The 17,360-nt window shown below is 44.0% G+C and overlaps 51 non-coding genes across 51 annotated transcripts; all 51 read left to right on the forward strand.

Annotated features, from left to right (window-relative positions):
• Positions 1-167: 167 nt before the first annotated feature.
• On the forward strand, positions 168-286 carry LOC133809931 (5S ribosomal RNA). The gene has a single exon (XR_009881666.1). It is a non-coding gene; the product is annotated as a 5S ribosomal RNA (ribosomal RNA).
• Positions 287-506: 220 nt separating this feature from the next.
• Positions 507-625, forward strand: LOC133809932 (5S ribosomal RNA). Its single transcript, XR_009881667.1, has one exon. It is a non-coding gene; the product is annotated as a 5S ribosomal RNA (ribosomal RNA).
• Positions 626-844: 219 nt separating this feature from the next.
• Positions 845-963, forward strand: LOC133809933 (5S ribosomal RNA). The gene has a single exon (XR_009881668.1). It is a non-coding gene; the product is annotated as a 5S ribosomal RNA (ribosomal RNA).
• Positions 964-1,183: 220 nt separating this feature from the next.
• Positions 1,184-1,302, forward strand: LOC133809934 (5S ribosomal RNA). The gene has a single exon (XR_009881669.1). It is a non-coding gene; the product is annotated as a 5S ribosomal RNA (ribosomal RNA).
• Positions 1,303-1,522: 220 nt separating this feature from the next.
• Positions 1,523-1,641, forward strand: LOC133809935 (5S ribosomal RNA). Its single transcript, XR_009881670.1, has one exon. It is a non-coding gene; the product is annotated as a 5S ribosomal RNA (ribosomal RNA).
• Positions 1,642-1,861: 220 nt separating this feature from the next.
• Positions 1,862-1,980, forward strand: LOC133809936 (5S ribosomal RNA). The gene has a single exon (XR_009881671.1). It is a non-coding gene; the product is annotated as a 5S ribosomal RNA (ribosomal RNA).
• A 220-nt stretch (positions 1,981-2,200) lies between these two features.
• On the forward strand, positions 2,201-2,319 carry LOC133809938 (5S ribosomal RNA). Its single transcript, XR_009881672.1, has one exon. It is a non-coding gene; the product is annotated as a 5S ribosomal RNA (ribosomal RNA).
• A 220-nt stretch (positions 2,320-2,539) lies between these two features.
• On the forward strand, positions 2,540-2,658 carry LOC133809886 (5S ribosomal RNA). The gene has a single exon (XR_009881621.1). It is a non-coding gene; the product is annotated as a 5S ribosomal RNA (ribosomal RNA).
• Positions 2,659-2,878: 220 nt separating this feature from the next.
• LOC133809887 (5S ribosomal RNA) lies at positions 2,879-2,997 on the forward strand. Its single transcript, XR_009881622.1, has one exon. It is a non-coding gene; the product is annotated as a 5S ribosomal RNA (ribosomal RNA).
• Positions 2,998-3,217: 220 nt separating this feature from the next.
• LOC133809939 (5S ribosomal RNA) lies at positions 3,218-3,336 on the forward strand. The gene has a single exon (XR_009881673.1). It is a non-coding gene; the product is annotated as a 5S ribosomal RNA (ribosomal RNA).
• A 222-nt stretch (positions 3,337-3,558) lies between these two features.
• Positions 3,559-3,677, forward strand: LOC133809940 (5S ribosomal RNA). Its single transcript, XR_009881674.1, has one exon. It is a non-coding gene; the product is annotated as a 5S ribosomal RNA (ribosomal RNA).
• Positions 3,678-3,869: 192 nt separating this feature from the next.
• LOC133809941 (5S ribosomal RNA) lies at positions 3,870-3,988 on the forward strand. Its single transcript, XR_009881675.1, has one exon. It is a non-coding gene; the product is annotated as a 5S ribosomal RNA (ribosomal RNA).
• Positions 3,989-4,208: 220 nt separating this feature from the next.
• On the forward strand, positions 4,209-4,327 carry LOC133809944 (5S ribosomal RNA). The gene has a single exon (XR_009881677.1). It is a non-coding gene; the product is annotated as a 5S ribosomal RNA (ribosomal RNA).
• Positions 4,328-4,547: 220 nt separating this feature from the next.
• LOC133809883 (5S ribosomal RNA) lies at positions 4,548-4,666 on the forward strand. The gene has a single exon (XR_009881618.1). It is a non-coding gene; the product is annotated as a 5S ribosomal RNA (ribosomal RNA).
• Positions 4,667-4,887: 221 nt separating this feature from the next.
• LOC133809945 (5S ribosomal RNA) lies at positions 4,888-5,006 on the forward strand. The gene has a single exon (XR_009881678.1). It is a non-coding gene; the product is annotated as a 5S ribosomal RNA (ribosomal RNA).
• A 220-nt stretch (positions 5,007-5,226) lies between these two features.
• Positions 5,227-5,345, forward strand: LOC133809946 (5S ribosomal RNA). Its single transcript, XR_009881679.1, has one exon. It is a non-coding gene; the product is annotated as a 5S ribosomal RNA (ribosomal RNA).
• A 221-nt stretch (positions 5,346-5,566) lies between these two features.
• LOC133809947 (5S ribosomal RNA) lies at positions 5,567-5,685 on the forward strand. Its single transcript, XR_009881680.1, has one exon. It is a non-coding gene; the product is annotated as a 5S ribosomal RNA (ribosomal RNA).
• A 220-nt stretch (positions 5,686-5,905) lies between these two features.
• LOC133809948 (5S ribosomal RNA) lies at positions 5,906-6,024 on the forward strand. The gene has a single exon (XR_009881681.1). It is a non-coding gene; the product is annotated as a 5S ribosomal RNA (ribosomal RNA).
• Positions 6,025-6,244: 220 nt separating this feature from the next.
• Positions 6,245-6,363, forward strand: LOC133809805 (5S ribosomal RNA). The gene has a single exon (XR_009881543.1). It is a non-coding gene; the product is annotated as a 5S ribosomal RNA (ribosomal RNA).
• A 219-nt stretch (positions 6,364-6,582) lies between these two features.
• On the forward strand, positions 6,583-6,701 carry LOC133809806 (5S ribosomal RNA). Its single transcript, XR_009881544.1, has one exon. It is a non-coding gene; the product is annotated as a 5S ribosomal RNA (ribosomal RNA).
• A 220-nt stretch (positions 6,702-6,921) lies between these two features.
• Positions 6,922-7,040, forward strand: LOC133809807 (5S ribosomal RNA). The gene has a single exon (XR_009881545.1). It is a non-coding gene; the product is annotated as a 5S ribosomal RNA (ribosomal RNA).
• Positions 7,041-7,260: 220 nt separating this feature from the next.
• On the forward strand, positions 7,261-7,379 carry LOC133809808 (5S ribosomal RNA). The gene has a single exon (XR_009881546.1). It is a non-coding gene; the product is annotated as a 5S ribosomal RNA (ribosomal RNA).
• A 220-nt stretch (positions 7,380-7,599) lies between these two features.
• Positions 7,600-7,718, forward strand: LOC133809810 (5S ribosomal RNA). Its single transcript, XR_009881547.1, has one exon. It is a non-coding gene; the product is annotated as a 5S ribosomal RNA (ribosomal RNA).
• A 221-nt stretch (positions 7,719-7,939) lies between these two features.
• Positions 7,940-8,058, forward strand: LOC133809812 (5S ribosomal RNA). Its single transcript, XR_009881549.1, has one exon. It is a non-coding gene; the product is annotated as a 5S ribosomal RNA (ribosomal RNA).
• A 220-nt stretch (positions 8,059-8,278) lies between these two features.
• Positions 8,279-8,397, forward strand: LOC133809813 (5S ribosomal RNA). Its single transcript, XR_009881550.1, has one exon. It is a non-coding gene; the product is annotated as a 5S ribosomal RNA (ribosomal RNA).
• A 220-nt stretch (positions 8,398-8,617) lies between these two features.
• LOC133809888 (5S ribosomal RNA) lies at positions 8,618-8,736 on the forward strand. The gene has a single exon (XR_009881623.1). It is a non-coding gene; the product is annotated as a 5S ribosomal RNA (ribosomal RNA).
• Positions 8,737-8,957: 221 nt separating this feature from the next.
• Positions 8,958-9,076, forward strand: LOC133809814 (5S ribosomal RNA). Its single transcript, XR_009881551.1, has one exon. It is a non-coding gene; the product is annotated as a 5S ribosomal RNA (ribosomal RNA).
• Positions 9,077-9,296: 220 nt separating this feature from the next.
• Positions 9,297-9,415, forward strand: LOC133809815 (5S ribosomal RNA). Its single transcript, XR_009881552.1, has one exon. It is a non-coding gene; the product is annotated as a 5S ribosomal RNA (ribosomal RNA).
• Positions 9,416-9,635: 220 nt separating this feature from the next.
• LOC133809816 (5S ribosomal RNA) lies at positions 9,636-9,754 on the forward strand. Its single transcript, XR_009881553.1, has one exon. It is a non-coding gene; the product is annotated as a 5S ribosomal RNA (ribosomal RNA).
• A 219-nt stretch (positions 9,755-9,973) lies between these two features.
• Positions 9,974-10,092, forward strand: LOC133809817 (5S ribosomal RNA). Its single transcript, XR_009881554.1, has one exon. It is a non-coding gene; the product is annotated as a 5S ribosomal RNA (ribosomal RNA).
• A 221-nt stretch (positions 10,093-10,313) lies between these two features.
• On the forward strand, positions 10,314-10,432 carry LOC133809818 (5S ribosomal RNA). The gene has a single exon (XR_009881555.1). It is a non-coding gene; the product is annotated as a 5S ribosomal RNA (ribosomal RNA).
• Positions 10,433-10,652: 220 nt separating this feature from the next.
• LOC133809819 (5S ribosomal RNA) lies at positions 10,653-10,771 on the forward strand. The gene has a single exon (XR_009881556.1). It is a non-coding gene; the product is annotated as a 5S ribosomal RNA (ribosomal RNA).
• A 220-nt stretch (positions 10,772-10,991) lies between these two features.
• LOC133809820 (5S ribosomal RNA) lies at positions 10,992-11,110 on the forward strand. Its single transcript, XR_009881557.1, has one exon. It is a non-coding gene; the product is annotated as a 5S ribosomal RNA (ribosomal RNA).
• A 219-nt stretch (positions 11,111-11,329) lies between these two features.
• On the forward strand, positions 11,330-11,448 carry LOC133809890 (5S ribosomal RNA). The gene has a single exon (XR_009881624.1). It is a non-coding gene; the product is annotated as a 5S ribosomal RNA (ribosomal RNA).
• Positions 11,449-11,669: 221 nt separating this feature from the next.
• LOC133809821 (5S ribosomal RNA) lies at positions 11,670-11,788 on the forward strand. The gene has a single exon (XR_009881558.1). It is a non-coding gene; the product is annotated as a 5S ribosomal RNA (ribosomal RNA).
• A 220-nt stretch (positions 11,789-12,008) lies between these two features.
• Positions 12,009-12,127, forward strand: LOC133809823 (5S ribosomal RNA). Its single transcript, XR_009881560.1, has one exon. It is a non-coding gene; the product is annotated as a 5S ribosomal RNA (ribosomal RNA).
• Positions 12,128-12,347: 220 nt separating this feature from the next.
• LOC133809824 (5S ribosomal RNA) lies at positions 12,348-12,466 on the forward strand. Its single transcript, XR_009881561.1, has one exon. It is a non-coding gene; the product is annotated as a 5S ribosomal RNA (ribosomal RNA).
• Positions 12,467-12,686: 220 nt separating this feature from the next.
• LOC133809825 (5S ribosomal RNA) lies at positions 12,687-12,805 on the forward strand. Its single transcript, XR_009881562.1, has one exon. It is a non-coding gene; the product is annotated as a 5S ribosomal RNA (ribosomal RNA).
• Positions 12,806-13,025: 220 nt separating this feature from the next.
• On the forward strand, positions 13,026-13,144 carry LOC133809826 (5S ribosomal RNA). Its single transcript, XR_009881563.1, has one exon. It is a non-coding gene; the product is annotated as a 5S ribosomal RNA (ribosomal RNA).
• A 220-nt stretch (positions 13,145-13,364) lies between these two features.
• On the forward strand, positions 13,365-13,483 carry LOC133809827 (5S ribosomal RNA). The gene has a single exon (XR_009881564.1). It is a non-coding gene; the product is annotated as a 5S ribosomal RNA (ribosomal RNA).
• A 220-nt stretch (positions 13,484-13,703) lies between these two features.
• On the forward strand, positions 13,704-13,822 carry LOC133809828 (5S ribosomal RNA). The gene has a single exon (XR_009881565.1). It is a non-coding gene; the product is annotated as a 5S ribosomal RNA (ribosomal RNA).
• A 220-nt stretch (positions 13,823-14,042) lies between these two features.
• Positions 14,043-14,161, forward strand: LOC133809829 (5S ribosomal RNA). Its single transcript, XR_009881566.1, has one exon. It is a non-coding gene; the product is annotated as a 5S ribosomal RNA (ribosomal RNA).
• A 220-nt stretch (positions 14,162-14,381) lies between these two features.
• On the forward strand, positions 14,382-14,500 carry LOC133809891 (5S ribosomal RNA). The gene has a single exon (XR_009881625.1). It is a non-coding gene; the product is annotated as a 5S ribosomal RNA (ribosomal RNA).
• A 221-nt stretch (positions 14,501-14,721) lies between these two features.
• LOC133809831 (5S ribosomal RNA) lies at positions 14,722-14,840 on the forward strand. The gene has a single exon (XR_009881567.1). It is a non-coding gene; the product is annotated as a 5S ribosomal RNA (ribosomal RNA).
• Positions 14,841-15,059: 219 nt separating this feature from the next.
• LOC133809892 (5S ribosomal RNA) lies at positions 15,060-15,178 on the forward strand. Its single transcript, XR_009881626.1, has one exon. It is a non-coding gene; the product is annotated as a 5S ribosomal RNA (ribosomal RNA).
• Positions 15,179-15,399: 221 nt separating this feature from the next.
• LOC133809832 (5S ribosomal RNA) lies at positions 15,400-15,518 on the forward strand. The gene has a single exon (XR_009881568.1). It is a non-coding gene; the product is annotated as a 5S ribosomal RNA (ribosomal RNA).
• Positions 15,519-15,738: 220 nt separating this feature from the next.
• LOC133809833 (5S ribosomal RNA) lies at positions 15,739-15,857 on the forward strand. Its single transcript, XR_009881569.1, has one exon. It is a non-coding gene; the product is annotated as a 5S ribosomal RNA (ribosomal RNA).
• Positions 15,858-16,077: 220 nt separating this feature from the next.
• On the forward strand, positions 16,078-16,196 carry LOC133809835 (5S ribosomal RNA). Its single transcript, XR_009881571.1, has one exon. It is a non-coding gene; the product is annotated as a 5S ribosomal RNA (ribosomal RNA).
• A 220-nt stretch (positions 16,197-16,416) lies between these two features.
• LOC133809836 (5S ribosomal RNA) lies at positions 16,417-16,535 on the forward strand. Its single transcript, XR_009881572.1, has one exon. It is a non-coding gene; the product is annotated as a 5S ribosomal RNA (ribosomal RNA).
• A 220-nt stretch (positions 16,536-16,755) lies between these two features.
• LOC133809837 (5S ribosomal RNA) lies at positions 16,756-16,874 on the forward strand. The gene has a single exon (XR_009881573.1). It is a non-coding gene; the product is annotated as a 5S ribosomal RNA (ribosomal RNA).
• A 220-nt stretch (positions 16,875-17,094) lies between these two features.
• LOC133809838 (5S ribosomal RNA) lies at positions 17,095-17,213 on the forward strand. The gene has a single exon (XR_009881574.1). It is a non-coding gene; the product is annotated as a 5S ribosomal RNA (ribosomal RNA).
• Positions 17,214-17,360: the final 147 nt, after the last annotated feature.

Genomic DNA, 17,360 nt, shown 5'->3' on the forward strand with positions numbered 1-17,360 from the left:
TGTATTTTTTGTTTTAAATCTTTAAAAACTCATTTATTTCGTTTTCCTTGAGGGGTTAATACCGTGGTCACTAACAAGCAGCGAATAAGAAGTTCCTAGTCAATCCGGGGGAGAAAAGGGAGGACACACGCGCTCGCTATAAATGAATATTGCGGACCAAACATTCCGGGTGCGATCATACCAGCACTAATGCACCGGATCCCATCAGAACTCCGCAGTTAAGCGTGCTTGGGCGAGAGTAGTACTAGGATGGGTGACCTCCTGGGAAGTCCTCGTGTTGCACCCCTGAAGACATCATTTTTTTTTTCCCTTTAAAAATCCACCTACGGCTCAAAAGTTTGTATTTTTTGTTTTAAATCTTTAAAAACTCATTTATTTCGTTTTCCTTGAGGGGTTAATACCGTGGTCACTAACAAGCAGCGAATAAGAAGTTCCTAGTCAATCCGGGGGAGAAAAGGGAGGACACACGCGCTCGCTATAAATGAATATTGCGGAACAAACATTCCGGGTGCGATCATACCAGCACTAATGCACCGGATCCCATCAGAACTCCGCAGTTAAGCGTGCTTGGGCGAGAGTAGTACTAGGATGGGTGACCTCCTGGGAAGTCCTCGTGTTGCACCCCTGAAAACATCATTTTTTTTTCCCTTTAAAAATCCACCTACGGCTCAAAAGTTTGTATTTTTTGTTTTAAATCTTTAAAAACTCATTTATTTCGTTTTCCTTGAGGGGTTAATACCGTGGTCACTAACAAGCAGCGAATAAGAAGTTCCTAGTCAATCCGGGGGAGAAAAGGGAGGACACACGCGCTCGCTATAAATGAATATTGCGGACCAAACATTCCGGGTGCGATCATACCAGCACTAATGCACCGGATCCCATCAGAACTCCGCAGTTAAGCGTGCTTGGGCGAGAGTAGTACTAGGATGGGTGACCTCCTGGGAAGTCCTCGTGTTGCACCCCTGAAAACATCATTTTTTTTTTCCCTTTAAAAATCCACCTACGGCTCAAAAGTTTGTATTTTTTGTTTTAAATCTTTAAAAACTCATTTATTTCGTTTTCCTTGAGGGGTTAATACCGTGGTCACTAACAAGCAGCGAATAATAAGTTCCTAGTCAATCCGGGGGAGAAAAGGGAGGACACACGCGCTCGCTATAAATGAATATTGCGGAACAAACATTCCGGGTGCGATCATACCAGCACTAATGCACCGGATCCCATCAGAACTCCGCAGTTAAGCGTGCTTGGGCGAGAGTAGTACTAGGATGGGTGACCTCCTGGGAAGTCCTCGTGTTGCACCCCTGAAGACATCATTTTTTTTTTCCCTTTAAAAATCCACCTACGGCTCAAAAGTTTGTATTTTTTGTTTTAAATCTTTAAAAACTCATTTATTTCGTTTTCCTTGAGGGGTTAATACCGTGGTCACTAACAAGCAGCGAATAAGAAGTTCCTAGTCAATCCGGGGGAGAAAAGGGAGGACACACGCGCTCGCTATAAATGAATATTGCGGACCAAACATTCCGGGTGCGATCATACCAGCACTAATGCACCGGATCCCATCAGAACTCCGCAGTTAAGCGTGCTTGGGCGAGAGTAGTACTAGGATGGGTGACCTCCTGGGAAGTCCTCGTGTTGCACCCCTGAAAACATCATTTTTTTTTTCCCTTTAAAAATCCACCTACGGCTCAAAAGTTTGTATTTTTTGTTTTAAATCTTTAAAAACTCATTTATTTCGTTTTCCTTGAGGGGTTAATACCGTGGTCACTAACAAGCAGCGAATAAGAAGTTCCTAGTCAATCCGGGGGAGAAAAGGGAGGACACACGCGCTCGCTATAAATGAATATTGCGGAACAAACATTCCGGGTGCGATCATACCAGCACTAATGCACCGGATCCCATCAGAACTCCGCAGTTAAGCGTGCTTGGGCGAGAGTAGTACTAGGATGGGTGACCTCCTGGGAAGTCCTCGTGTTGCACCCCTGAAAACATCATTTTTTTTTTCCCTTTAAAAATCCACCTACGGCTCAAAAGTTTGTATTTTTTGTTTTAAATCTTTAAAAACTCATTTATTTCGTTTTCCTTGAGGGGTTAATACCGTGGTCACTAACAAGCAGCGAATAAGAAGTTCCTAGTCAATCCGGGGGAGAAAAGGGAGGACACACGCGCTCGCTATAAATGAATATTGCGGAACAAACATTCCGGGTGCGATCATACCAGCACTAATGCACCGGATCCCATCAGAACTCCGCAGTTAAGCGTGCTTGGGCGAGAGTAGTACTAGGATGGGTGACCTCCTGGGAAGTCCTCGTGTTGCACCCCTGAAAACATCATTTTTTTTTTCCCTTTAAAAATCCACCTACGGCTCAAAAGTTTGTATTTTTTGTTTTAAATCTTTAAAAACTCATTTATTTCGTTTTCCTTGAGGGGTTAATACCGTGGTCACTAACAAGCAGCGAATAAGAAGTTCCTAGTCAATCCGGGGGAGAAAAGGGAGGACACACGCGCTCGCTATAAATGAATATTGCGGAACAAACATTCCGGGTGCGATCATACCAGCACTAATGCACCGGATCCCATCAGAACTCCGCAGTTAAGCGTGCTTGGACGAGAGTAGTACTAGGATGGGTGACCTCCTGGGAAGTCCTCGTGTTGCACCCCTGAAAACATCATTTTTTTTTTCCCTTTAAAAATCCACCTACGGCTCAAAAGTTTGTATTTTTTGTTTTAAATCTTTAAAAACTCATTTATTTCGTTTTCCTTGAGGGGTTAATACCGTGGTCACTAACAAGCAGCGAATAAGAAGTTCCTAGTCAATCCGGGGGAGAAAAGGGAGGACACACGCGCTCGCTATAAATGAATATTGCGGAACAAACATTCCGGGTGCGATCATACCAGCACTAATGCACCGGATCCCATCAGAACTCCGCAGTTAAGCGTGCTTGGGCGAGAGTAGTACTAGGATGGGTGACCTCCTAGGAAGTCCTCGTGTTGCACCCCTGAAAACATCATTTTTTTTTTCCCTTTAAAAATCCACCTACGGCTCAAAAGTTTGTATTTTTTGTTTTAAATCTTTAAAAACTCATTTATTTCGTTTTCCTTGAGGGGTTAATACCGTGGTCACTAACAAGCAGCGAATAAGAAGTTCCTAGTCAATCCGGGGGAGAAAAGGGAGGACACACGCGCTCGCTATAAATGAATATTGCGGAACAAACATTCCGGGTGCGATCATACCAGCACTAATGCACCGGATCCCATCAGAACTCCGCAGTTAAGCGTGCTTGGGCGAGAGTAGTACTAGGATGGGTGACCTCCTGGGAAGTCCTCGTGTTGCACCCCTGAAGACATCATTTTTTTTTTTTCCCTTTAAAAATCCACCTACGGCTCAAAAGTTTGTATTTTTTGTTTTAAATCTTTAAAAACTCATTTATTTCGTTTTCCTTGAGGGGTTAATACCGTGGTCACTAACAAGCAGCGAATAAGAAGTTCCTAGTCAATCCGGGGGAGAAAAGGGAGGACACACGCGCTCGCTATAAATGAATATTGCGGACCAAACATTCCGGGTGCGATCATACCAGCACTAATGCACCGGATCCCATCAGAACTCCGCAGTTAAGCGTGCTTGGGCGAGAGTAGTACTAGGATGGGTGACCTCCTGGGAAGTCCTCGTGTTGCACCCCTGAAAACATCATTTTTTTTTCCCTTTAAATCTTTTGTTTTAAATCTTTAAAAACTCATTTATTTCGTTTTCCTTGAGGGGTTAATACCGTGGTCACTAACAAGCAGCGAATAAGAAGTTCCTAGTCAATCCGGGGGAGAAAAGGGAGGACACACGCTCTCGCTATAAATGAATATTGCGGAACAAACATTCCGGGTGCGATCATACCAGCACTAATGCACCGGATCCCATCAGAACTCCGCAGTTAAGCGTGCTTGGGCGAGAGTAGTACTAGGATGGGTGACCTCCTGGGAAGTCCTCGTGTTGCACCCCTGAAAACATCATTTTTTTTTTCCCTTTAAAAATCCACCTACGGCTCAAAAGTTTGTATTTTTTGTTTTAAATCTTTAAAAACTCATTTATTTCGTTTTCCTTGAGGGGTTAATACCGTGGTCACTAACAAGCAGCGAATAAGAAGTTCCTAGTCAATCCGGGGGAGAAAAGGGAGGACACACGCGCTCGCTATAAATGAATATTGCGGAACAAACATTCCGGGTGCGATCATACCAGCACTAATGCACCGGATCCCATCAGAACTCCGCAGTTAAGCGTGCTTGGGCGAGAGTAGTACTAGGATGGGTGACCTCCTGGGAAGTCCTCGTGTTGCACCCCTGAAAACATCATTTTTTTTTTCCCTTTAAAAATCCACCTACGGCTCAAAAGTTTGTATTTTTTGTTTTAAATCTTTAAAAACTCATTTATTTCGTTTTCCTTGAGGGGTTAATACCGTGGTCACTAACAAGCAGCGAATAAGAAGTTCCTAGTCAATCCGGGGGAGAAAAGGGCGGACACACGCGCTCGCTATAAATGAATATTGCGGAACAAACATTCCGGGTGCGATCATACCAGCACTAATGCACCGGATCCCATCAGAACTCCGCAGTTAAACGTGCTTGGGCGAGAGTAGTACTAGGATGGGTGACCTCCTGGGAAGTCCTCGTGTTGCACCCCTGAAGACATCATTTTTTTTTTTCCCTTTAAAAATCCACCTACGGCTCAAAAGTTTGTATTTTTTGTTTTAAATCTTTAAAAACTCATTTATTTCGTTTTCCTTGAGGGGTTAATACCGTGGTCACTAACAAGCAGCGAATAAGAAGTTCCTAGTCAATCCGGGGGAGAAAAGGGAGGACACACGCGCTCGCTATAAATGAATATTGCGGACCAAACATTCCGGGTGCGATCATACCAGCACTAATGCACCGGATCCCATCAGAACTCCGCAGTTAAGCGTGCTTGGGCGAGAGTAGTACTAGGATGGGTGACCTCCTGGGAAGTCCTCGTGTTGCACCCCTGAAAACATCATTTTTTTTTTCCCTTTAAAAATCCACCTACGGCTCAAAAGTTTGTATTTTTTGTTTTAAATCTTTAAAAACTCATTTATTTCGTTTTCCTTGAGGGGTTAATACCGTGGTCACTAACAAGCAGCGAATAAGAAGTTCCTAGTCAATCCGGGGGAGAAAAGGGAGGACACACGCGCTCGCTATAAATGAATATTGCGGAACAAACATTCCGGGTGCGATCATACCAGCACTAATGCACCGGATCCCATCAGAACTCCGCAGTTAAGCGTGCTTGGGCGAGAGTAGTACTAGGATGGGTGACCTCCTGGGAAGTCCTCGTGTTGCACCCCTGAAGACATCATTTTTTTTTTTCCCTTTAAAAATCCACCTACGGCTCAAAAGTTTGTATTTTTTGTTTTAAATCTTTAAAAACTCATTTATTTCGTTTTCCTTGAGGGGTTAATACCGTGGTCACTAACAAGCAGCGAATAAGAAGTTCCTAGTCAATCCGGGGGAGAAAAGGGAGGACACACGCGCTCGCTATAAATGAATATTGCGGACCAAACATTCCGGGTGCGATCATACCAGCACTAATGCACCGGATCCCATCAGAACTCCGCAGTTAAGCGTGCTTGGGCGAGAGTAGTACTAGGATGGGTGACCTCCTGGGAAGTCCTCGTGTTGCACCCCTGAAAACATCATTTTTTTTTTCCCTTTAAAAATCCACCTACGGCTCAAAAGTTTGTATTTTTTGTTTTAAATCTTTAAAAACTCATTTATTTCGTTTTCCTTGAGGGGTTAATACCGTGGTCACTAACAAGCAGCGAATAAGAAGTTCCTAGTCAATCCGGGGGAGAAAAGGGAGGACACACGCGCTCGCTATAAATGAATATTGCGGAACAAACATTCCGGGTGCGATCATACCAGCACTAATGCACCGGATCCCATCAGAACTCCGCAGTTAAGCGTGCTTGGGCGAGAGTAGTACTAGGATGGGTGACCTCCTGGGAAGTCCTCGTGTTGCACCCCTGAAAACATCATTTTTTTTTTCCCTTTAAAAATCCACCTACGGCTGAAAAGTTTGTATTTTTTGTTTTAAATCTTTAAAAACTCATTTATTTCGTTTTCCTTGAGGGGTTAATACCGTGGTCACTAACAAGCTGCGAATAAGAAGTTCCTAGTCAATCCGGGGGAGAAAAGGGAGGACACACGCGCTCGCTATAAATGAATATTGCGGACCAAACATTCCGGGTGCGATCATACCAGCACTAATGCACCGGATCCCATCAGAACTCCGCAGTTAAGCGTGCTTGGGCGAGAGTAGTACTAGGATGGGTGACCTCCTGGGAAGTCCTCGTGTTGCACCCCTGTAAACATCATTTTTTTTTCCCTTTAAAAATCCACCTACGGCTCAAAAGTTTGTATTTTTTGTTTTAAATCTTTAAAAACTCATTTATTTCGTTTTCCTTGAGGGGTTAATACCGTGGTCACTAACAAGCAGCGAATAAGAAGTTCCTAGTCAATCCGGGGGAGAAAAGGGAGGACACACGCGCTCGCTATAAATGAATATTGCGGACCAAACATTCCGGGTGCGATCATACCAGCACTAATGCACCGGATCCCATCAGAACTCCGCAGTTAAGCGTGCTTGGGCGAGAGTAGTACTAGGATGGGTGACCTCCTGGGAAGTCCTCGTGTTGCACCCCTGAAAACATCATTTTTTTTTTCCCTTTAAAAATCCACCTACGGCTCAAAAGTTTGTATTTTTTGTTTTAAATCTTTAAAAACTCATTTATTTCGTTTTCCTTGAGGGGTTAATACCGTGGTCACTAACAAGCAGCGAATAAGAAGTTCCTAGTCAATCCGGGGGAGAAAAGGGAGGACACACGCGCTCGCTATAAATGAATATTGCGGACCAAACATTCCGGGTGCGATCATACCAGCACTAATGCACCGGATCCCATCAGAACTCCGCAGTTAAGCGTGCTTGGGCGAGAGTAGTACTAGGATGGGTGACCTCCTGGGAAGTCCTCGTGTTGCACCCCTGAAAACATCATTTTTTTTTTCCCTTTAAAAATCCACCTACGGCTCAAAAGTTTGTATTTTTTGTTTTAAATCTTTAAAAACTCATTTATTTCGTTTTCCTTGAGGGGTTAATACCGTGGTCACTAACAAGCAGCGAATAAGAAGTTCCTAGTCAATCCGGGGGAGAAAAGGGAGGACACACGCGCTCGCTATAAATGAATATTGCGGACCAAACATTCCGGGTGCGATCATACCAGCACTAATGCACCGGATCCCATCAGAACTCCGCAGTTAAGCGTGCTTGGGCGAGAGTAGTACTAGGATGGGTGACCTCCTGGGAAGTCCTCGTGTTGCACCCCTGAAAACATCATTTTTTTTTTCCTTTTAAAAATCCACCTACGGCTCAAAAGTTTGTATTTTTTGTTTTAAATCTTTAAAAACTCATTTATTTCGTTTTCCTTGAGGGGTTAATACCGTGGTCACTAACAAGCAGCGAATAAGAAGTTCCTAGTCAATCCGGGGGAGAAAAGGGAGGACACACGCGCTCGCTATAAATGAATATTGCGGAACAAACATTCCGGGTGCGATCATACCAGCACTAATGCACCGGATCCCATCAGAACTCCGCAGTTAAGCGTGCTTGGGCGAGAGTAGTACTAGGATGGGTGACCTCCTGGGAAGTCCTCGTGTTGCACCCCTGAAGACATCATTTTTTTTTTTCCCTTTAAAAATCCACCTACGGCTCAAAAGTTTGTATTTTTTGTTTTAAATCTTTAAAAACTCATTTATTTCGTTTTCCTTGAGGGGTTAATACCGTGGTCACTAACAAGCAGCGAATAAGAAGTTCCTAGTCAATCCGGGGGAGAAAAGGGAGGACACACGCGCTCGCTATAAATGAATATTGCGGACCAAACATTCCGGGTGCGATCATACCAGCACTAATGCACCGGATCCCATCAGAACTCCGCAGTTAAGCGTGCTTGGGCGAGAGTAGTACTAGGATGGGTGACCTCCTGGGAAGTCCTCGTGTTGCACCCCTGAAAACATCATTTTTTTTTTCCCTTTAAAAATCCACCTACGGCTCAAAAGTTTGTATTTTTTGTTTTAAATCTTTAAAAACTCATTTATTTCGTTTTCCTTGAGGGGTTAATACCGTGGTCACTAACAAGCAGCGAATAAGAAGTTCCTAGTCAATCCGGGGGAGAAAAGGGAGGACACACGCGCTCGCTATAAATGAATATTGCGGAACAAACATTCCGGGTGCGATCATACCAGCACTAATGCACCGGATCCCATCAGAACTCCGCAGTTAAGCGTGCTTGGGCGAGAGTAGTACTAGGATGGGTGACCTCCTGGGAAGTCCTCGTGTTGCACCCCTGAAAACATCATTTTTTTTTTCCCTTTAAAAATCCACCTACGGCTCAAAAGTTTGTATTTTTTGTTTTAAATCTTTAAAAACTCATTTATTTCGTTTTCCTTGAGGGGTTAATACCGTGGTCACTAACAAGCAGCGAATAAGAAGTTCCTAGTCAATCCGGGGGAGAAAAGGGAGGACACACGCGCTCGCTATAAATGAATATTGCGGAACAAACATTCCGGGTGCGATCATACCAGCTCTAATGCACCGGATCCCATCAGAACTCCGCAGTTAAGCGTGCTTGGGCGAGAGTAGTACTAGGATGGGTGACCTCCTGGGAAGTCCTCGTGTTGCACCCCTGAAGACATCATTTTTTTTTTTCCCTTTAAAAATCCACCTACGGCTCAAAAGTTTGTATTTTTTGTTTTAAATCTTTAAAAACTCATTTATTTCGTTTTCCTTGAGGGGTTAATACCGTGGTCACTAACAAGCAGCGAATAAGAAGTTCCTAGTCAATCCGGGGGAGAAAAGGGAGGACACACGCGCTCGCTATAAATGAATATTGCGGACCAAACATTCCGGGTGCGATCATACCAGCACTAATGCACCGGATCCCATCAGAACTCCGCAGTTAAGCGTGCTTGGGCGAGAGTAGTACTAGGATGGGTGACCTCCTGGGAAGTCCTCGTGTTGCACCCCTGAAAACATCATTTTTTTTTTCCCTTTAAAAATCCACCTACGGCTCAAAAGTTTGTATTTTTTGTTTTAAATCTTTAAAAACTCATTTATTTCGTTTTCCTTGAGGGGTTAATACCGTGGTCACTAACAAGCAGCGAATAAGAAGTTCCTAGTCAATCCGGGGGAGAAAAGGGAGGACACACGCGCTCGCTATAAATGAATATTGCGGACCAAACATTCCGGGTGCGATCATACCAGCACTAATGCACCGGATCCCATCAGAACTCCGCAGTTAAGCGTGCTTGGGCGAGAGTAGTACTAGGATGGGTGACCTCCTGGGAAGTCCTCGTGTTGCACCCCTGAAAACATCATTTTTTTTTTCCCTTTAAAAATCCACCTACGGCTCAAAAGTTTGTATTTTTTGTTTTAAATCTTTAAAAACTCATTTATTTCGTTTTCCTTGAGGGGTTAATACCGTGGTCACTAACAAGCAGCGAATAAGAAGTTCCTTGTCAATCCGGGGGAGAAAAGGGAGGACACACGCGCTCGCTATAAATGAATATTGCGGACCAAACATTCCGGGTGCGATCATACCAGCACTAATGCACCGGATCCCATCAGAACTCCGCAGTTAAGCGTGCTTGGGCGAGAGTAGTACTAGGATGGGTGACCTCCTGGGAAGTCCTCGTGTTGCACCCCTGAAAACATCATTTTTTTTTCCTTTTAAAAATCCACCTACGGCTCAAAAGTTTGTATTTTTTGTTTTAAATCTTTAAAAACTCATTTATTTCGTTTTCCTTGAGGGGTTAATACCGTGGTCACTAACAAGCAGCGAATAAGAAGTTCCTAGTCAATCCGGGGGAGAAAAGGGAGGACACACGCGCTCGCTATAAATGAATATTGCGGAACAAACATTCCGGGTGCGATCATACCAGCACTAATGCACCGGATCCCATCAGAACTCCGCAGTTAAGCGTGCTTGGGCGAGAGTAGTACTAGGATGGGTGACCTCCTGGGAAGTCCTCGTGTTGCACCCCTGAAGACATCATTTTTTTTTTTCCCTTTAAAAATCCACCTACGGCTCAAAAGTTTGTATTTTTTGTTTTAAATCTTTAAAAACTCATTTATTTCGTTTTCCTTGAGGGGTTAATACCGTGGTCACTAACAAGCAGCGAATAAGAAGTTCCTAGTCAATCCGGGGGAGAAAAGGGAGGACACACGCGCTCGCTATAAATGAATATTGCGGACCAAACATTCCGGGTGCGATCATACCAGCACTAATGCACCGGATCCCATCAGAACTCCGCAGTTAAGCGTGCTTGGGCGAGAGTAGTACTAGGATGGGTGACCTCCTGGGAAGTCCTCGTGTTGCACCCCTGAAAACATCATTTTTTTTTTCCCTTTAAAAATCCACCTACGGCTCAAAAGTTTGTATTTTTTGTTTTAAATCTTTAAAAACTCATTTATTTCGTTTTCCTTGAGGGGTTAATACCGTGGTCACTAACAAGCAGCGAATAAGAAGTTCCTAGTCAATCCGGGGGAGAAAAGGGAGGACACACGCGCTCGCTATAAATGAATATTGCGGAACAAACATTCCGGGTGCGATCATACCAGCACTAATGCACCGGATCCCATCAGAACTCCGCAGTTAAGCGTGCTTGGGCGAGAGTAGTACTAGGATGGGTGACCTCCTGGGAAGTCCTCGTGTTGCACCCCTGAAAACATCATTTTTTTTTTCCCTTTAAAAATCCACCTACGGCTCAAAAGTTTGTATTTTTTGTTTTAAATCTTTAAAAACTCATTTATTTCGTTTTCCTTGAGGGGTTAATACCGTGGTCACTAACAAGCAGCGAATAAGAAGTTCCTAGTCAATCCGGGGGAGAAAAGGGAGGACACACGCGCTCGCTATAAATGAATATTGCGGAACAAACATTCCGGGTGCGATCATACCAGCACTAATGCACCGGATCCCATCAGAACTCCGCAGTTAAGCGTGCTTGGGCGAGAGTAGTACTAGGATGGGTGACCTCCTGGGAAGTCCTCGTGTTGCACCCCTGAAAACATCATTTTTTTTTCCCTTTAAAAATCCACCTACGGCTCAAAAGTTTGTATTTTTTGTTTTAAATCTTTAAAAACTCATTTATTTCGTTTTCCTTGAGGGGTTAATACCGTGGTCACTAACAAGCAGCGAATAAGAAGTTCCTAGTCAATCCGGGGGAGAAAAGGGAGGACACACGCGCTCGCTATAAATGAATATTGCGGAACAAACATTCCGGGTGCGATCATACCAGCTCTAATGCACCGGATCCCATCAGAACTCCGCAGTTAAGCGTGCTTGGGCGAGAGTAGTACTAGGATGGGTGACCTCCTGGGAAGTCCTCGTGTTGCACCCCTGAAGACATCATTTTTTTTTTTCCCTTTAAAAATCCACCTACGGCTCAAAAGTTTGTATTTTTTGTTTTAAATCTTTAAAAACTCATTTATTTCGTTTTCCTTGAGGGGTTAATACCGTGGTCACTAACAAGCAGCGAATAAGAAGTTCCTAGTCAATCCGGGGGAGAAAAGGGAGGACACACGCGCTCGCTATAAATGAATATTGCGGACCAAACATTCCGGGTGCGATCATACCAGCACTAATGCACCGGATCCCATCAGAACTCCGCAGTTAAGCGTGCTTGGGCGAGAGTAGTACTAGGATGGGTGACCTCCTGGGAAGTCCTCGTGTTGCACCCCTGAAAACATCATTTTTTTTTTCCCTTTAAAAATCCACCTACGGCTCAAAAGTTTGTATTTTTTGTTTTAAATCTTTAAAAACTCATTTATTTCGTTTTCCTTGAGGGGTTAATACCGTGGTCACTAACAAGCAGCGAATAAGAAGTTCCTAGTCAATCCGGGGGAGAAAAGGGAGGACACACGCGCTCGCTATAAATGAATATTGCGGAACAAACATTCCGGGTGCGATCATACCAGCACTAATGCACCGGATCCCATCAGAACTCCGCAGTTAAGCGTGCTTGGGCGAGAGTAGTACTAGGATGGGTGACCTCCTGGGAAGTCCTCGTGTTGCACCCCTGAAAACATCATTTTTTTTTTCCCTTTAAAAATCCACCTACGGCTCAAAAGTTTGTATTTTTTGTTTTAAATCTTTAAAAACTCATTTATTTCGTTTTCCTTGAGGGGTTAATACCGTGGTCACTAACAAGCAGCGAATAAGAAGTTCCTAGTCAATCCGGGGGAGAAAAGGGAGGACACACGCGCTCGCTATAAATGAATATTGCGGAACAAACATTCCGGGTGCGATCATACCAGCACTAATGCACCGGATCCCATCAGAACTCCGCAGTTAAGCGTGCTTGGGCGAGAGTAGTACTAGGATGGGTGACCTCCTGGGAAGTCCTCGTGTTGCACCCCTGAAAACATCATTTTTTTTTTCCCTTTAAAAATCCACCTACGGCTCAAAAGTTTGTATTTTTTGTTTTAAATCTTTAAAAACTCATATATTTCGTTTTCCTTGAGGGGTTAATACCGTGGTCACTAACAAGCAGCGAATAAGAAGTTCCTAGTCAATCCGGGGGAGAAAAGGGAGGACACACGCGCTCGCTATAAATGAATATTGCGGACCAAACATTCCGGGTGCGATCATACCAGCACTAATGCACCGGATCCCATCAGAACTCCGCAGTTAAGCGTGCTTGGGCGAGAGTAGTACTAGGATGGGTGACCTCCTGGGAAGTCCTCGTGTTGCACCCCTGAAAACATCATTTTTTTTTTCCCTTTAAAAATCCACCTACGGCTCAAAAGTTTGTATTTTTTGTTTTAAATCTTTAAAAACTCATTTATTTCGTTTTCCTTGAGGGGTTAATACCGTGGTCACTAACAAGCAGCGAATAAGAAGTTCCTAGTCAATCCGGGGGAGAAAAGGGAGGACACACGCGCTCGCTATAAATGAATATTGCGGACCAAACATTCCGGGTGCGATCATACCAGCACTAATGCACCGGATCCCATCAGAACTCCGCAGTTAAGCGTGCTTGGGCGAGAGTAGTACTAGGATGGGTGACCTCCTGGGAAGTCCTCGTGTTGCACCCCTGAAAACATCATTTTTTTTTTCCCTTTAAAAATCCACCTACGGCTCAAAAGTTTGTATTTTTTGTTTTAAATCTTTAAAAACTCATTTATTTCGTTTTCCTTGAGGGGTTAATACCGTGGTCACTAACAAGCAGCGAATAAGAAGTTCCTAGTCAATCCGGGGGAGAAAAGGGAGGACACACGCGCTCGCTATAAATGAATATTGCGGACCAAACATTCCGGGTGCGATCATACCAGCACTAATGCACCGGATCCCATCAGAACTCCGCAGTTAAGCGTGCTTGGGCGAGAGTAGTACTAGGATGGGTGACCTCCTGGGAAGTCCTCGTGTTGCACCCCTGAAAACATCATTTTTTTTTTCCCTTTAAAAATCCACCTACGGCTCAAAAGTTTGTATTTTTTGTTTTAAATCTTTAAAAACTCATTTATTTCGTTTTCCTTGAGGGGTTAATACCGTGGTCACTAACAAGCAGCGAATAAGAAGTTCCTAGTCAATCCGGGGGAGAAAAGGGAGGACACACGCGCTCGCTATAAATGAATATTGCGGAACAAACATTCCGGGTGCGATCATACCAGCACTAATGCACCGGATCCCATCAGAACTCCGCAGTTAAGCGTGCTTGGGCGAGAGTAGTACTAGGATGGGTGACCTCCTGGGAAGTCCTCGTGTTGCACCCCTGAACACATCATTTTTTTTTTCCCTTTAAAAATCCACCTACGGCTCAAAAGTTTGTATTTTTTGTTTTAAATCTTTAAAAACTCATTTATTTCGTTTTCCTTGAGGGGTTAATACCGTGGTCACTAACAAGCAGCGAATAAGAAGTTCCTAGTCAATCCGGGGGAGAAAAGGGAGGACACACGCGCTCGCTATAAATGAATATTGCGGAACAAACATTCCGGGTGCGATCATACCAGCACTAATGCACCGGATCCCATCAGAACTCCGCAGTTAAGCGTGCTTGGGCGAGAGTAGTACTAGGATGGGTGACCTCCTGGGAAGTCCTCGTGTTGCACCCCTGAAAACATCATTTTTTTTTTCCCTTTAAAAATCCACCTACGGCTCAAAAGTTTGTATTTTTTGTTTTAAATCTTTAAAAACTCATTTATTTCGTTTTCCTTGAGGGGTTAATACCGTGGTCACTAACAAGCAGCGAATAAGAAGTTCCTAGTCAATCCGGGGGAGAAAAGGGAGGACACACGCGCTCGCTATAAATGAATATTGCGGAACAAACATTCCGGGTGCGATCATACCAGCTCTAATGCACCGGATCCCATCAGAACTCCGCAGTTAAGCGTGCTTGGGCGAGAGTAGTACTAGGATGGGTGACCTCCTGGGAAGTCCTCGTGTTGCACCCCTGAAGACATCATTTTTTTTTTTCCCTTTAAAAATCCACCTACGGCTCAAAAGTTTGTATTTTTTGTTTTAAATCTTTAAAAACTCATTTATTTCGTTTTCCTTGAGGGGTTAATACCGTGGTCACTAACAAGCAGCGAATAAGAAGTTCCTAGTCAATCCGGGGGAGAAAAGGGAGGACACACGCGCTCGCTATAAATGAATATTGCGGAACAAACATTCCGGGTGCGATCATACCAGCACTAATGCACCGGATCCCATCAGAACTCCGCAGTTAAGCGTGCTTGGGCGAGAGTAGTACTAGGATGGGTGACCTCCTGGGAAGTCCTCGTGTTGCACCCCTGAAAACATCATTTTTTTTTCCCTTTAAAAATCCACCTACGGCTCAAAAGTTTGTATTTTTTGTTTTAAATCTTTAAAAACTCATTTATTTCGTTTTCCTTGAGGGGTTAATACCGTGGTCACTAACAAGCAGCGAATAAGAAGTTCCTAGTCAATCCGGGGGAGAAAAGGGAGGACACACGCGCTCGCTATAAATGAATATTGCGGAACAAACATTCCGGGTGCGATCATACCAGCTCTAATGCACCGGATCCCATCAGAACTCCGCAGTTAAGCGTGCTTGGGCGAGAGTAGTACTAGGATGGGTGACCTCCTGGGAAGTCCTCGTGTTGCACCCCTGAAGACATCATTTTTTTTTTTCCCTTTAAAAATCCACCTACGGCTCAAAAGTTTGTATTTTTTGTTTTAAATCTTTAAAAACTCATTTATTTCGTTTTCCTTGAGGGGTTAATACCGTGGTCACTAACAAGCAGCGAATAAGAAGTTCCTAGTCAATCCGGGGGAGAAAAGGGAGGACACACGCGCTCGCTATAAATGAATATTGCGGACCAAACATTCCGGGTGCGATCATACCAGCACTAATGCACCGGATCCCATCAGAACTCCGCAGTTAAGCGTGCTTGGGCGAGAGTAGTACTAGGATGGGTGACCTCCTGGGAAGTCCTCGTGTTGCACCCCTGAAAACATCATTTTTTTTTTCCCTTTAAAAATCCACCTACGGCTCAAAAGTTTGTATTTTTTGTTTTAAATCTTTAAAAACTCATTTATTTCGTTTTCCTTGAGGGGTTAATACCGTGGTCACTAACAAGCAGCGAATAAGAAGTTCCTAGTCAATCCGGGGGAGAAAAGGGAGGACACACGCGCTCGCTATAAATGAATATTGCGGAACAAACATTCCGGGTGCGATCATACCAGCACTAATGCACCGGATCCCATCAGAACTCCGCAGTTAAGCGTGCTTGGGCGAGAGTAGTACTAGGATGGGTGACCTCCTGGGAAGTCCTCGTGTTGCACCCCTGAAAACATCATTTTTTTTTTCCCTTTAAAAATCCACCTACGGCTCAAAAGTTTGTATTTTTTGTTTTAAATCTTTAAAAACTCATTTATTTCGTTTTCCTTGAGGGGTTAATACCGTGGTCACTAACAAGCAGCGAATAAGAAGTTCCTAGTCAATCCGGGGGAGAAAAGGGAGGACACACGCGCTCGCTATAAATGAATATTGCGGACCAAACATTCCGGGTGCGATCATACCAGCACTAATGCACCGGATCCCATCAGAACTCCGCAGTTAAGCGTGCTTGGGCGAGAGTAGTACTAGGATGGGTGACCTCCTGGGAAGTCCTCGTGTTGCACCCCTGAAAACATCATTTTTTTTTTCCCTTTAAAAATCCACCTACGGCTCAAAAGTTTGTATTTTTTGTTTTAAATCTTTAAAAACTCATTTATTTCGTTTTCCTTGAGGGGTTAATACCGTGGTCACTAACAAGCAGCGAATAAGAAGTTCCTAGTCAATCCGGGGGAGAAAAGGGAGGACACACGCGCTCGCTATAAATGAATATTGCGGACCAAACATTCCGGGTGCGATCATACCAGCACTAATGCACCGGATCCCATCAGAACTCCGCAGTTAAGCGTGCTTGGGCGAGAGTAGTACTAGGATGGGTGACCTCCTGGGAAGTCCTCGTGTTGCACCCCTGAAAACATCATTTTTTTTTTCCCTTTAAAAATCCACCTACGGCTCAAAAGTTTGTATTTTTTGTTTTAAATCTTTAAAAACTCATTTATTTCGTTTTCCTTGAGGGGTTAATACCGTGGTCACTAACAAGCAGCGAATAAGAAGTTCCTAGTCAATCCGGGGGAGAAAAGGGAGGACACACGCGCTCGCTATAAATGAATATTGCGGAACAAACATTCCGGGTGCGATCATACCAGCACTAATGCACCGGATCCCATCAGAACTCCGCAGTTAAGCGTGCTTGGGCGAGAGTAGTACTAGGATGGGTGACCTCCTGGGAAGTCCTCGTGTTGCACCCCTGAACACATCATTTTTTTTTTCCCTTTAAAAATCCACCTACGGCTCAAAAGTTTGTATTTTTTGTTTTAAATCTTTAAAAACTCATTTATTTCGTTTTCCTTGAGGGGTTAATACCGTGGTCACTAACAAGCAGCGAATAAGAAGTTCCTAGTCAATCCGGGGGAGAAAAGGGAGGACACACGCGCTCGCTATAAATGAATATTGCGGAACAAACATTCCGGGTGCGATCATACCAGCACTAATGCACCGGATCCCATCAGAACTCCGCAGTTAAGCGTGCTTGGGCGAGAGTAGTACTAGGATGGGTGACCTCCTGGGAAGTCCTCGTGTTGCACCCCTGAAAACATCATTTTTTTTTTCCCTTTAAAAATCCACCTACGGCTCAAAAGTTTGTATTTTTTGTTTTAAATCTTTAAAAACTCATTTATTTCGTTTTCCTTGAGGGGTTAATACCGTGGTCACTAACAAGCAGCGAATAAGAAGTT

The sequence above is a fragment of the Humulus lupulus genome (genome assembly GCF_963169125.1).
Source record: "Humulus lupulus chromosome 8 unlocalized genomic scaffold, drHumLupu1.1 SUPER_8_unloc_70, whole genome shotgun sequence".
NCBI lineage: Eukaryota > Viridiplantae > Streptophyta > Magnoliopsida > Rosales > Cannabaceae > Humulus > Humulus lupulus.